This window comes from Cyprinodon tularosa, unplaced genomic scaffold, assembly GCF_016077235.1.
Source record: "Cyprinodon tularosa strain WSP-4 unplaced genomic scaffold, ASM1607723v1 ctg85, whole genome shotgun sequence".
In the NCBI taxonomy this organism is placed as follows: domain Eukaryota; kingdom Metazoa; phylum Chordata; class Actinopteri; order Cyprinodontiformes; family Cyprinodontidae; genus Cyprinodon; species Cyprinodon tularosa.
This window is the reverse complement of record NW_024039618.1, coordinates 1,111,271-1,124,613: the sequence shown is the minus strand read 5'-3', so window position 1 is coordinate 1,124,613 and position 13,343 is coordinate 1,111,271. Positions and strand designations below refer to the sequence as shown.

General features: G+C 46.1%; 1 protein-coding gene across 3 annotated transcripts in view; it reads left to right on the top strand.

Moving 5' to 3' along the window:
* Window positions 1-13,343, top strand: part of cacna2d2a (calcium channel, voltage-dependent, alpha 2/delta subunit 2a) — a 260,234-nt gene that overhangs the window by 112,037 nt on the left and 134,854 nt on the right. The gene's annotated exons all lie outside the window — the stretch shown is intronic.

Here is a 13,343-nt window from a genome sequence, read left to right as displayed (position 1 = left end):
AGTGCCAACCCTTCTTTGTCTTTCCCTGGATCTTTTTTCTCCTTTTCAAAAACTGTATGAAGAAATATAATTACTCACCTCCAAGTCGTTACCAATGAACTCCCTTAAGTCGAGCAATTTTAAACCTTTTAGACCTGAATGACAATGTGATCAGCATCACAAAAATAATTAGTGCTAAAGGATGCTCTTTGTTTATGCATACTCAGTAAAATGTTAAAGATCAGTAATTTTATGCCCTTTTCTGTATAAAGAAGCTTGCAGGTTTTTTTTTTTATGCATTGAACTTTGCATTTCTTGCAGGTGACCTTTAAAGCTACAAGGTGCATACTCTTAATCTAGAAAAAGAAAATGGTATTACTGTGCTGTATATGCTAGTGCGCTTAACTGTTCAATTTGTTCATGTTTAAATGCCAAGAAAATATTAACACTTATACCCAAAATTCTTCATACTCTAGATTTAAAATTATTTTCATTCAACCAAGAAATTTGTTTCTGTTGGAAAGAAAAAGAAAAGGTATCTTTCAAAAGACGATAAAATGGTGTAGGAAGAGGGTTGACTTTAAAAAATATACACATTACATCTAACATTTACTTTTGAAGCTGAAATTTTGAAATTATGTACAGTATGCTCTTTTGATTGTTTAATAGTACAGCTATTAAACCCTTATTTCAATTACAAAGCAGTTTTCTGCATATTTCCACTGGTGTTATGTCAGCTGAGCTTTGGTGATCAACCCGGGGTCTTTACCATAAGAAGGCCTCCTTACTATGACCCTAATGTTTAACTCTCTTCCCAAATTCTTGGTTAGATTAACCTTTAGATAAAACTGAACTGCTGAACAAAGAAAGTGAAATCAAAAGCTGTGTTTTTATTTACACAATGAGGCTCACTACCCAAGGTGATTTTTGTCAGTTTGTGGTTCAAGTTCTGGGGACCAAAAAATGATTTGGACAGTTTTGACTCCAAAAACTCGCTTCTCTAGTCAATGGGGATTGACTGTTTCACTGTTCTGTGCCCAGTGTGCATGCTATAAGAAAATATGTCCCTTTTTTCTCTACATAACTCTGAATAGAGATACCCCTCGTTTTTCTGGGAAATCATGGTTGTGTTGCTGATGAAGGTTCTCAGTAATCCAGGTCAAAGTCATTCCGTAAAAATTCAAAAAATATCCACTGGACTTGGTTTTCAAGATTTGAAGACGTTTCGCCACCTCTCCAGGAAGCTTTCTCAATTAAAATGTCTGGATCCGCAGTGAGTTTGAGTCTTAAGATAAGACTCAAACTCACTGCGGATCCAGACATTTGCTGTTGGTATTTATTTCTTGTTGTCTTTACTGAATTTGAATATTATCATATACTGTATTTGAAATACGTTTGTTTTCTGGATAATAACTGATATCACTTTGCATTTAAAACTCTTTAAAAAGTTAATATTAAGGCAATTATTTTATTTGACTTGAATAGGATATCATCCAGGCTTTTCAGTGCTGCAGCAATAGAAAATATTGGAATTTATATTTATTTCAAATATTGTATTTAGTTCTAACATTTGTCGAAAAAATTAAACACACCATATCTGGTTGTACAGTTATACTGAAATTTCAAATAGCAGTTTAATATTTATGTCATTCATTTTTATATACCTGTTTATGTTTTGTATAAATATGTAAAATAGATATCTATACAAATTCCCTGTTGTCATATCATCAGTCTCCAGAGAGACTAGCTCACTGTCATGGTACACTACCCACAAATGGATTTTTAACCTGATGCCTCGCGGGGTATATTTAAGAAAAGGCTCTAACTGATTCAAAGCGAATAATTATAAGCCCTACTTCTCTGCAAAGTCCATTTTTATTCATGGTTGCTTACACTCTGAAGCTGTAGTCTTGCAGTGGCTAGGCTGCGTTCCTCCTTTTCACCCTACTGGTTTGAAGGAGGGAGGATGTGGCATGGCTGTCCCTTCATCTTAGGCCCCAGGGGGTTGATGCCTGCCTCTCTCTCCCTCTCTTTCTCTCTGTCCGGCTCCAATGCACCTCAATCGAATGTGTAGCCATGCAGGAAGTGGTGCCTGGGTCACAGTCCTCCACACATAGCACACCTGTTCATAAGTAGCTGCATCCAATATAGCATCAAGAGCCCCTCAAGTGGAAAAACCAGCTCTCTCTTTAATCCCTACCCCGTCCTCCTCCTTCCAGACTTTCTTCACTCCATCTTTTTTTCCCTCTTCTGCTCAAAACTCTTTCTGTCCAGTTCAGCTTTGTAGTCACCCTCACTCTCTTCACTTCCACCTCATTCACATACGTTATTCTTATCAGTGTGTGTGCTAAATCAGGCATGAAAACAGTTAGAATATACCATATTGTTGCAAATGCTGCAAATGAATCCCAGTAGTGCTTCTCCATTAATAATGTATTGAGCTGATTTCATTTGCCTTTATAATTAGGCCAGGTAATGAATCTCAGCAGGGGAAAGTGTGAACCCATTTAAAAAATATCACAGAAAGAAGGGGCGGGTGGTGAGGGGAGAATCTGGTGGGGTGTTTAGATATGTAACATCCCTCCTAAAAAGATTTTTTTTTTTCTTTTTCTGTTTGTAGATTTTGTGCTTTCTTAATTTCTCTTTGGCTGAACACTCTGCTGACTGACACTCTAATTAGATTAGTGCTCCGTGCTCTTCGGGCATATTAGGAGGAACACATTGCATTTTAAACTAGCGGGTGGAGCAGCCTGTCAAATGGAAAGAAAAAGTGTTGATGTGTGAGCAATGCTTTTTTTGGGGGGGGTAAATTTGGTGCTTGTGTGTGTCGTCATAGGAGTGTAACCTACGCCAAGGGTTCAATAGGCTACAGTACGTCTTTTAAGTCTTTTAATGAGCAGGTACAGTGAATCTCTACTGTACATGGCCCTGTAAGTGGGAGCTTTTTGTTTTAAAAAATTCAGGTTATGAAAAAAACAGCAGAACTTTTTATTATTTCTCTTTAAAATATACATACTTTATTATTTGGCTGAACATCACAGCAGAATGTCTTCAATTCAAATCGTTGCCTTGGATCTTCTTGGATAGAGTTTGCATGTTCACTGTGTGCATAACGGATTTTTCTTTCAGCATGCTTGCCTCAACTGTCAAGAAATCACGACTCTTATATCAATTAGTCTTTTTAAATTTTTTCATTCAGGCATGAATGTTGGTTTGTTTGCTGCAATACTAAGCTGGCAGCCATACCCAGACTCTTATTCAGTGGTTACAGGAAGTAGGCGCCTGCCTTCTGGATGGATGGATGGATGGATGGATGGATGGATGGATGGATGGATGGATGGATGGATGGATGGATGGATGGATGGATGGATGGATGGATGGATGGATGAATTTGATCTGGAGCATATCTATTATGCAATGCTAGTTTGCAGCTTTTTTACGTTAAATTATTTTTGCTTGTTGAAGCATTTTGTCCTTTGCCTTTTTTGTTATCGTATGTTGGTCTAATTTTTGTGTCTGCTAGTCTTATTTATATGTCTGTAGGACCTTCTGAATTACCTGTGTAATAATATATTTCCATGGTGTTTGCACACTTCAGCCACCATGGCTTATTTTAGAAAATGTCTCTGTTTATTTCATGCAGTTAACCTTCAGTTTATATATATTTATTGATCCGATCCATCTCAGACCTTTCTGATATATTCTTCAGGTAGAGTAGTGTAACTCAACCAACACATTTTTTGTTTTACAAAATGAGACATATTAAGAAAAAAAATGAACTCTTGTCCTCAAATCTCTTCTTCATAATTGTTCTTTGAAATCCAATCATATATATTTTGCATTTGCTGTTACTGTGTGTCCATGTCAAACCAAAAAAAATTAGAGAAATTGAAATCCACACTTTTATTGGAGGTAGTTGACAGCAGCTTTGAGCTGTTTTTTTTCCTCAGTGCTTCGAAAATGCATGTTATTTCATTATGTTAGTGATCATAAAATCTAAGTTTCTACTTCACGTCTGCCATAAATGTCATTGTATCCCACTGACTGTCTTAGTCGGCTCTTTTTCAGACATTTGCTTATGTAGCAGTCAGAGAAAGGGCAGGAAAAATAGCTGAAGGAAGACAATAATAATCTGAGAAAACTGACATGAGAGAAACAGAATTTGTTATATGGAATTGTTGACGTTACACCAGTTCTTGGTGTTCAAGGCTTTCAAAGCCGTCCCTGAATCAGAATCAGAATCAGGGGAAATCCGTAAAATAAAACTAGAACTAAACGAATTTATTGAAAAACAAAATAAATTTTTAATTCAAAGACTTCAAATTGACAACTTTGAACATAGCAATAAGTCAGGAAGCTTCTTAGCTAACCAGCTAAAAATAAACAAAGAAAAAACGACTATATTTGCAGTTACAGATTCAATTTGTAATACATTAACAATGCCTTCCGAGATTTCTATAAATCTTTATACACATCACAGTTAAATCCATCAGATAATGATATCAAGCGATTTCTGGATAAAATAACTCTTCCTAAATTATCAGAGAGTCAAAGAGCGACCCTGGACTCACCGCTGTCTACAGCTGAAGTTCAGGAAGCATTAAAAAACATGCCAAATAATAAAGCTCCAGGTCCAGACGGGTTCCCTACTGAGTTCTATAAAGAGTTCTGGGACATTCTGGCCCCAACGTTCCACAGAATGCTGCAGGAAACTCTAGATAATGGCAAATTTCCAGTTAATATGAATTCTGCCACCATTAGTCTCCTGCTTAAGCCAGGCAAAGATCCTATGTTTCCGACCAGCTATCGTCCCATATCCTTAATTAATGTGGATATTAAAATAGTCTGTAAAGCTTTAGCAAAACGGTTAGATAAAGTCACTCCTCTCATAATCCACCCAGATCAAACTGGTTTCATTAAAGGGAGGCAGTCAGCTGCTAACACACGCAGACTGCTGAATTTAATAGATTATTCCTACAGCAAAATCTTAAATCCTATATATTGTCCTTAGATGCAGAAAAAGCATTTGATAGAGTAAACTGGAAATTTTTATTTGCTACTCTACATAAATTTGGCTTTGGCAATTCCTTTATAAATTGGTTAAAAATATTATACAGCTTCCCAACAGCTTGTGTCAGGACAAACAATCAAACATCTTCCAGTTTTTGTCTCCAGAGGGGCACCAGACAGGGATGCCCACTCTCCCCCTCACTTTTTGCTATTTTTATTGAGCCTCTGGCTGCTACAATCAGACAAACAAATATGATTAAAGGTATAAAAGGCATGAAAATGGAGCATAAAATTAGTCTTTACGCAGATGATGTATTACTTTATCTCCAGCACTCAAACACTTGCCTCTCTCAAGTGATTAGTTTACTAGAATCTTTCTCAAAAGTCTCAGAATACTCTATAAATTGGTCTAAATCTGTAATACTACCAATTAATTGCTCTCTACAGAATCCCTCAGGTCTACAATTGCAATCAGGAAATATCAAATATTTGGGAATTACTGTGTCATCTAAACTAGCTGAGTTACCAAAACTCAACCACACCCCTCTTTTAATGAAAATAGAAGAGGACCTAGAAAGATGGAAATCGCTTCCGATCTCCCTTTTGGGTCGGGTAGCCTCAATTAAAATGATGGTCTTACCCAGAATTAACTACCTATTTTCAATGATCCCAAATAAACCATCAACCGAATGGTTTAAATCTCTAGATTCTTCCATCTCTAAATTTCTTTGGAAGGACAAACCCCCTCGTATCAGCTTAAAAACACTACAGAAAACTAAAGACAGAGGGGGACTAGATTTACCTAACTTCCAATACTACTATTTAGCAAATAGATTACAATACATCTCTAAATGGATAAAACATAATCCCTTAGATGAGCCCTGGATAGACACAGAACAGGATATATGCAGTAATATAATAATCTCAGATTTGCCGTTTATTAGCTCTAAGATCATACGGCACCCATGTTTCAAAAATATTAACATCAGCTCTTCCCTGACAGCATGGTGGGAATTTCTAAAAATAACGAACTCATCACTTATCCCGTGCAGTCGTACACCCATCTGGAATAACCCTGACATTCTACAAAACAATAATGTGATAAACTTTCCGTACTGGAAGAATAAAGGTATTACATATCTGGATCATTTGTTTGAAGGTACGGAGTTTATCACATTCGCTAGATTAAACTTGCAATATGGCATTAACAAAAATAAATTCTTAGAATATGAGCAAATCAAAGCTATAATTAGAAATAAATTTAAGCATATTGATGGAGGTTTAATAATTCCAACTAAAATATCAGAGTTTCTAGAGTTAACCCCCCCCAAACTACTGTCTAAGTTATACAGGACACTGACTAAACTGGATGATACAATATCTCTTCCTATTACTAAATGGGAGGAGGATTTATCAGTCAGCTTTGAACAAAACATCTGGGCTCAGATATGTCTAAGAACTTTTAACATGACCAGAAACCCCAATTTACAATTAATACAATACAAAATCCTCCACAGAGTGCACTATACAGGTCAAAGATTATTCAAGATGGGTTTTGCGCAATCTAACATCTGTCCACAGTGCACAGGCAATCGACTTGATAATTATTTTCACACGTTATGGTTATGCACGCCGGTTCAGAGATTCTGGGTACAGGTATGTAAGGATCTATCACTGTGCCTGGGTTGTAAAATCCTAATTTCCCCTTCAGTTTGCTTGCTGGGTGACTTTGAGGGAAGCTCTATGGGAAAAAAATCGGTTTGCTTGGCATTCACTGCATTATGTATCGCAAAGAAAACTATCCTCATGAATTGGAAGAGTAAGGATAAACTCAACATCAATCAGTACAGAGATCTGTTGTTGGATCATATTAATCTTGAGACAGCATCTGCATCCCCATCAGACCGATCTCTCTGGGCTCCCTTGATCGGCTCCATCACTTAGTGTAGTGGGGGGCTATGGGGTGCGTCTTGTGGGGCGCGGGGGCTAGTTCGGGGGTCCTTGGGTCCTGGGGGCTCGGGGGGGTGCTCGGAGCGGGGTGCCTGGCGGGTCTGGCCCGGGGGACTGTTGCCCCCGTCGGGGCGGGGTCTGGGGCGCCGCGGGGGGTTCCTGCGGCGGCCGCGTGCGGTGCTCTTGGGGGGTTCCGTGGTGGCGGACGTGGGCTACTGGCCTGGTGGCTGTGCTGCTGCTGGGTGGGGCTGGGCGCCGGGCATCGGTTCTTTTGTGGTGCTGGCCGGGGTGCTACTGCTCTGCGGGGCGTCGGGGCGTGCCTCGTCTTCCGGTGCCGGGTTTCGGTGGTTGGCCGTGGCGCTTGCCGTGGTTGCGTCGTCCGGGGGGGGCGTGGGTGGTCGCGCCTGTGGCCGGGGTTCGTGTGTGTCTGTTGTGGGCTTGTTGCGGGCGTCGGGGGTCCCTTTGGAGTGCCCCCGGGTCGGGGTGTGGCTTCGCTCTGTTGGGGCGGGTGCCGGTGGCGCGTGGTGCGGTGCATCGTGCGCGGTTTGGGAGTGGAGGGTTGCTCGGTGTTTGGCGGCGGGGGGGGGACGGGCCGTGGCCGGCGTGGCCGTCCTCCTCTCGGCGGCCTGTGGGCGGTGCGGGGCCGGAGCGGGGTGGTGGGGTCGCGTCTGCTGCTTTCTTTTTGCTGCTTGTGCCGGCTTCTGGCGGCTGGGGCGGCCTTGCTGCTCTGGCTCTCTGGCGTGCGCCGGGTGGGGCTGCTCTGTCCTTTGCTTTGCCTTGCGGCTGTGTTTGCTGTGGTCGGTGGGGGCGGGGTGGTTTCGTTGTGTTTTTGGGTGGGGGAGTCCGCCTGGGGGCTTGGCTGGTGCCGTCGGTTCGTCCGTGTCGGCCTTCCGGTGTTGTTTCTGTTGGGGCTGCTCGGGCCCCCGCATGCCGGCGGTGCGCTGCCGGGGGGATTCCTGTTCGGCGGGCTTGCCTGTCTCCTGGGAGGGCAGGCATGTTGACTTTTCTGGGGAGGAGCATCTGGGTGGAGGGGTCCTCGTGGTGTGGCGGTGGGTGTTGGGCACTGGCTTGTTTGCGGCCGTTCTTCTCCGGTGAGGGGGAGAATATTATAATTCTTTTGTTTTTGTTTTTTGTTTTTTTGTTTTTTTTTTGTGTGGGTGGGGGTGTGTGGGGGGGGGGATCGGGGCTTGGAGTGGGGCTCGGGATTTGCGCTTAGCTGTGTTGTGTGGCTTTCTTCTTCTTCGGATTGGTGCTGTGGGACCGGTGTCGGGGGGGAGTCGTTCGGGGGCCGGGGTCGGGGTGGGGGGTGCTGGCGCTGGTGCCGGGGGTTTTTGGGCATTGCCCGGCCCTACTGCGGGGTGGGTCTGGGGTGGCTCCTTGGGTCTGGGATCCCTGGGGCGCATTGCCCTTGGGCGGGGTCCCCGGTGGGGGTTCGGGGGTTCGGGTTCTGTGGGGAGTGCTGCTTGGGTTCTGGGCCGGTGTACGCCCGGCTGTCTGTCCCTGCTGCCACGGCCTCTGGTGTGCCGGGGTGCCTCGGGGCCTGCTGGGCTGGGGGGGCATGGACATTAACACCTATGGCAAGTGCCTACCCCCTCACGGGTTTGCACTCTGTAAGTGGGGGAAGGGGAGGGAGGGGGAGTAGGTATGATCTCGGCCTGGATGTCTTCTGTCGCTTGTGTGGTGAGTAGCTTGATTGTTATTGTAGGGGAGGGATTACATCTCCGGAGGGGGGGTGGGGGGTGGTGATAGAGGGAAGAAGATCTTTGAAGGGCTTTGGGTCTGGCTCCCTGTCTTGGTCCTGGTCCGTGCTGCCCCCTGGTGGGGCTTCGTCCGGGGTGGGGGCTCTGCGTGTTGCGCGTTGGCTGGCCGGCTGGGGTTGTCCCTCCCCTTATTCATTTATTTATTTATTTTTTTTTTTTTTTTTTCTTATCTTCCTTTTATATATTTTTATTTTTTTTATTTTTTTTTATTATTATTATTTTTTATTTAATTTATTTATTTATTTATTTTTTAATTTTATTTATTTATCTACTTATTTTTTTTTTTTATTATTATTATTTTTCTGGATGGACAGGACGGGGGGAGGGTGGTGGTGTCGGCTCCGTGCCCGGCTGGATGGTGGGTCCTGCTGCCGGTCCCATGCCCCCGGGCTATGGTGGTGAAACTGGTGGGGCCCCCTTCTCTGGGGGGGCTCTCGGGGAACGGGGGTGCCTATTGGAGTCAGCGGGGGAGCTGGCTCCCTGGGAGTGCAGCAAGCACCCCAGTCCTTTGCTCCCCATCCCCGAAATCCTCCCTCTGCCTGCTCCATCACTCGGCCACACATGTAGGTTTTTGGGGAGGGGGTCGTTACTGGAGGGCCACACCTTCTGATGACGTCCCCCACCCCAATTTTATTTTGCATTTTAGACACTTCCATCTACATCATTTTCACAACACACATCTATGTAGGGCATTTTCGGGGGGTGGGGGTCAGGGCCACCGGGGGGGGGGCTTATTTTATGGGCCTCACCACGGTCGGCCTCCTCCATCCCCTCTCGCATCTAGACATTGAGGGTTGTCGAAGGGGGGGGGTGTGCTGGCACCGTCTATCTCCTGGAGGGGGGGTGGAGTGTGCCGGACACCCCCTCTTGGTACTCCCAGTTTTAATTGCATCTGAGAGCAACACGCAACAACACCACATTCGAGCGGGCGCAGTGAGGATTGGGGTCTTCTCACACCCCTGTTCTCCGGCTGCCGCCTGGAGTCTGGGGCCTGGAGGAAGAGCGGGCCACCTGGTCCGTGGTTTTGGCTGGGGCTGGCTGCGGGGCCTAGGTGGCCTGCTGGTGGCGGGGCTGTCACCTCTGCTCTCCCCAAAGAAGGTTGGATGGAGGGGCATGAAGTACCTGGTTGAAGGTTTTTTTTTTTTTTTTTTTTTTTTCTCTTTCTTTTCGGGGGGGGGGGGGGGGCGGTTCTGGTTGGGTGGCCGGCGCGGGATGGGTGGGCCCCGGTCCCGGGGGGGGGCTCTTGCTGGGGGTGGTCCGGTCCGTGTGCGGGGTGGGGGGCCGGGCTTGAAGCAGGAAAGAGATGGGTTGGTGTGGCGGTGTCGCCGCTCCCCTCCCCTCACATCCGGATTTTAGGTTCACTTATGGGGTCATCCGATAGTCCCGGGACCGACCACCGGTGTCACCTGGTTTTTGGTCCTGGTATTATTGGATGTGAGTGTTATGTGTGAATGTGTGTCCGCGTTGTTATTTTCTTTATTTATTATTATTATTATTTTATTCAATTATTTTTTTTTTTTTTTCCTGTGGTACGAGTGGGGGCACTAGGGAGGGAAGGCATGATTGAGATGGTGTGTTTTTTTTTTTTTTCTTTCCCAGGTTGGGGTCTCAACCGCACCCTCTCCCAAATACATCTCAAGTCTCCGCTAAGTGCGGAGCCCATTCCCCCCGTCCTGCTCTCCCTCCGCTGGCTGGCGTCGGGGCTCACCGGTGCACTGGTGGAGCTGGGGGTGGATGCCCGGGGGACTGCTGGCTCATTCCTGACGGCCGGGGCTTTGCTGGGGCTCCTGTCTGGGGATGGGGTGCCCTTGGGGCCTCGGATCCCTGGGGCCTGGGACTGGATCCGCTTCGGGGTGGGGCTGGGTGTTGTTCGGGGATTTTCGGGGTCGGTGCCGGTGCCTTCGCTACGATGCCGGTTCCTGGGCGGTGTTTCTTTCCTATGCCGGTTCTGTGGTATCGGTTCGGGGGGGGGGAGCTGCGCGGCATGGTGGGGTGCGGGTCTTGGGTCCTGTTTTGGGCTCCGGTTTTTCCGCTCGCACTTCTCCTCTTGCCTATTTATTTTAATTGTAATTATTAATTAATTTATTTATTTACCTATTTATTTATGTTTATTTTTTTTTTTTTCTCTTCCTCGGTGGGGGGGAGCGGTTGCGGGCGGGTCGGTGTCTGGTGTCCGCTGTCGCATTGTGGGGGCTCCTTTTTTTTTTTTTTTTTTTTTTTTTTCTCTTTGGGGGGTTTGGCATGTCTGTTTTCTCGGGGGGCGGGCGGGCCTGCTGGGTGGGGGTCCTGCTGGCGGCACGCCGCTGGTGTGGGGGGGTCCGGGCGGCTCCGGCGGGGGTAGTGTTGGGGGGCCGGTCTGGCTGCGCTGGCTGGGTATTCGGGTGGGTTTTCCCTCCTGGAGGCATGGCGGGGCTGCTCTGTTCCCGCTGATCGCGGCGGGTGGGGCTGCGGGGCGGGTGGGGGCCTGGAGTGGCTATGGCCGGCGCGTGGTGGGGGGCCGGGGCGGCGGAGCTGCTCTGGCCGCGTGTCAGGGCCTGGTGCGGGCTGCGGGGGGGCGGCGGACGTGGCTGGACTGCTTTGGCTTCGTCCGGTGGGGGGGCGGCGCGGTTCGCTCCGCTCTGGCTTTGTGCTGCCTCTCGGGCTGCTGGGGGGGGTGGTTGCGCCGGCTGCGGTCTGCTCTTCTTGCGGTTTTGCGCCGGGCGGCTTTTCTGCTCTCGGGCTGATTCTGTGCGCGGTGTGTTTCGTTGCGCGCTGTTGGCATCGGTCTTGGTGGGGTGGGGCTGCGCTTTTGGCCGGGGGGGCGTTTTGGGGGGGGTCCCGCGGCGCTCGTGGCCGGTTCGCGGCGGATGCGCATGGGCCCCGGCCGGGGGCGAGGCCGCCTGAGTGTTTTCCTGGGTGGTGCGGTCGCGGTGGGTGTTGCGGCCGGTCGCCGGGGCTTGGTGCGGGGGGGCGGGGCGTGTTTCGGTGCTCTGTGGGGCTGGGGCGTTTCGGGCGGCGCCGTGGGGGGGCTGGTGTTCGGTGCCCGGCCCTACTTCGGGGTGGCCGGCTGCCGGCGGGGCCCGCGGACTCGTCCCCGCGGCTCCCCCGGGGCGCCGGCATGGCGGTGGCTGGGGGGCTTCTTCGTGGCTGTCTCTCCTCCTGCCTTGGTGGGGTCTGGTTTCCGGGGCTGGCCCCGCCTTGGTGCCTTCGCTTCTGGGGTCCCCTTGGGCACCTGGGGCTTTGGGTCTCCCGGCGCTGGACTCAGTGCTCTGGGGGGTGTGCCTCTCCGGCTCTCCACAACCACTATTGAGCATTTTTTTCTATGGTTAAAACTTTACATGCACAAGTTCACCCTCACAAACAACTACAGGTGCTAGGCTTCAGGTACTTAGAGATTCACTTCCAAACAGAAACCCCACATTCATATCTTCAGGTAACACAGAGTACATGTCAGACTTAATAATATTACTTTAGCGATAGTTTCAAGGTGTTTGCTTTATTGTATATCTCGTACCATGTTTTTTGGTTGTGCCGTTCTTTTTTCTTTTTTTTTTTTTTTTTTCTCCATCTCATTACAGGTGTTGAAGCAGACTGAAAATGTTTTGTCATTGTCTCCTTCCTATCTCCTCTTTCTTTCATCTTTTGTCCTGTTTTTTTTCTTTTTCTTTTTCCTTCTTCTTCTTCTGTTTTTCTGCTCTACTTACATTGCAGTGTCCATATGAACTGTAAAACTCCCTGCATAATTATAATAAAGCAATTTATATACATGAAACAAGTGGAGCGGTATGGCAATTGCGATACCGCTACACTTGTGAAAGTAAAATCTGTTGGGCTCCTTTTGGCATCAAGACAATTATTCTTATTGCCACCTTGCCAGACAGGACACTGTAAAAAAAAAAAATAAATAAAAAAAAAATCAGAAACTCTAAACTACAACCTAAACTTTAATTTTCTTCTATCCAACTACATTTATCTTTTATTATTAATTTTTTTGCGCTTGGTATTAGCACCCTCTCATTTAGGGCTGAGCGATATGAAGAAAATCTAATATCATAATATATTTGGGCTATAATCGCGATACACAATATATATCACGATATGTTTAAATTACCTTCAAAAACAATAAAGTACATAAAATTGCAATGATATACTAGTTTAAACTTTAAGATTCAAATCTAAAACAATTTATTTTAACCACATGAAAGCTTTTCATTAATGCTACTGCCACATTACTAAATGTCTTTCGGTGTCAGTATTAGACTTTTAACAAGATCCCAGCAAACAGACAGGAAACAAAGCAAAAACACACAATGCTAAATAACATAAAATAAAAAAGGGCTTTTTTGTGCATAATAAAAAATAAATAAAAATACAATTTGGCCTCAAATTACAAAAACAGAAGTCAAAATACTGTCAAAAAATTTGAGCTTTATTATAGCATCTCAAAACTATTGATCTTTAGGTGCTGAGAATTTAAAAAAAACAACACAAAAAGTTGTAAAATTGAGAACATTGCCAAGTTTAGAAAACACCTGCAAAACCTCTGAACAAGACCACATCACACCACAGGCATTAGAGCATCTAAAATACATTTAAATAAAGTAATAAATAGCATCTGTTATTTCTCTTAGTTTGTGATTACTTGTGATTTCTCTACTGCATGTC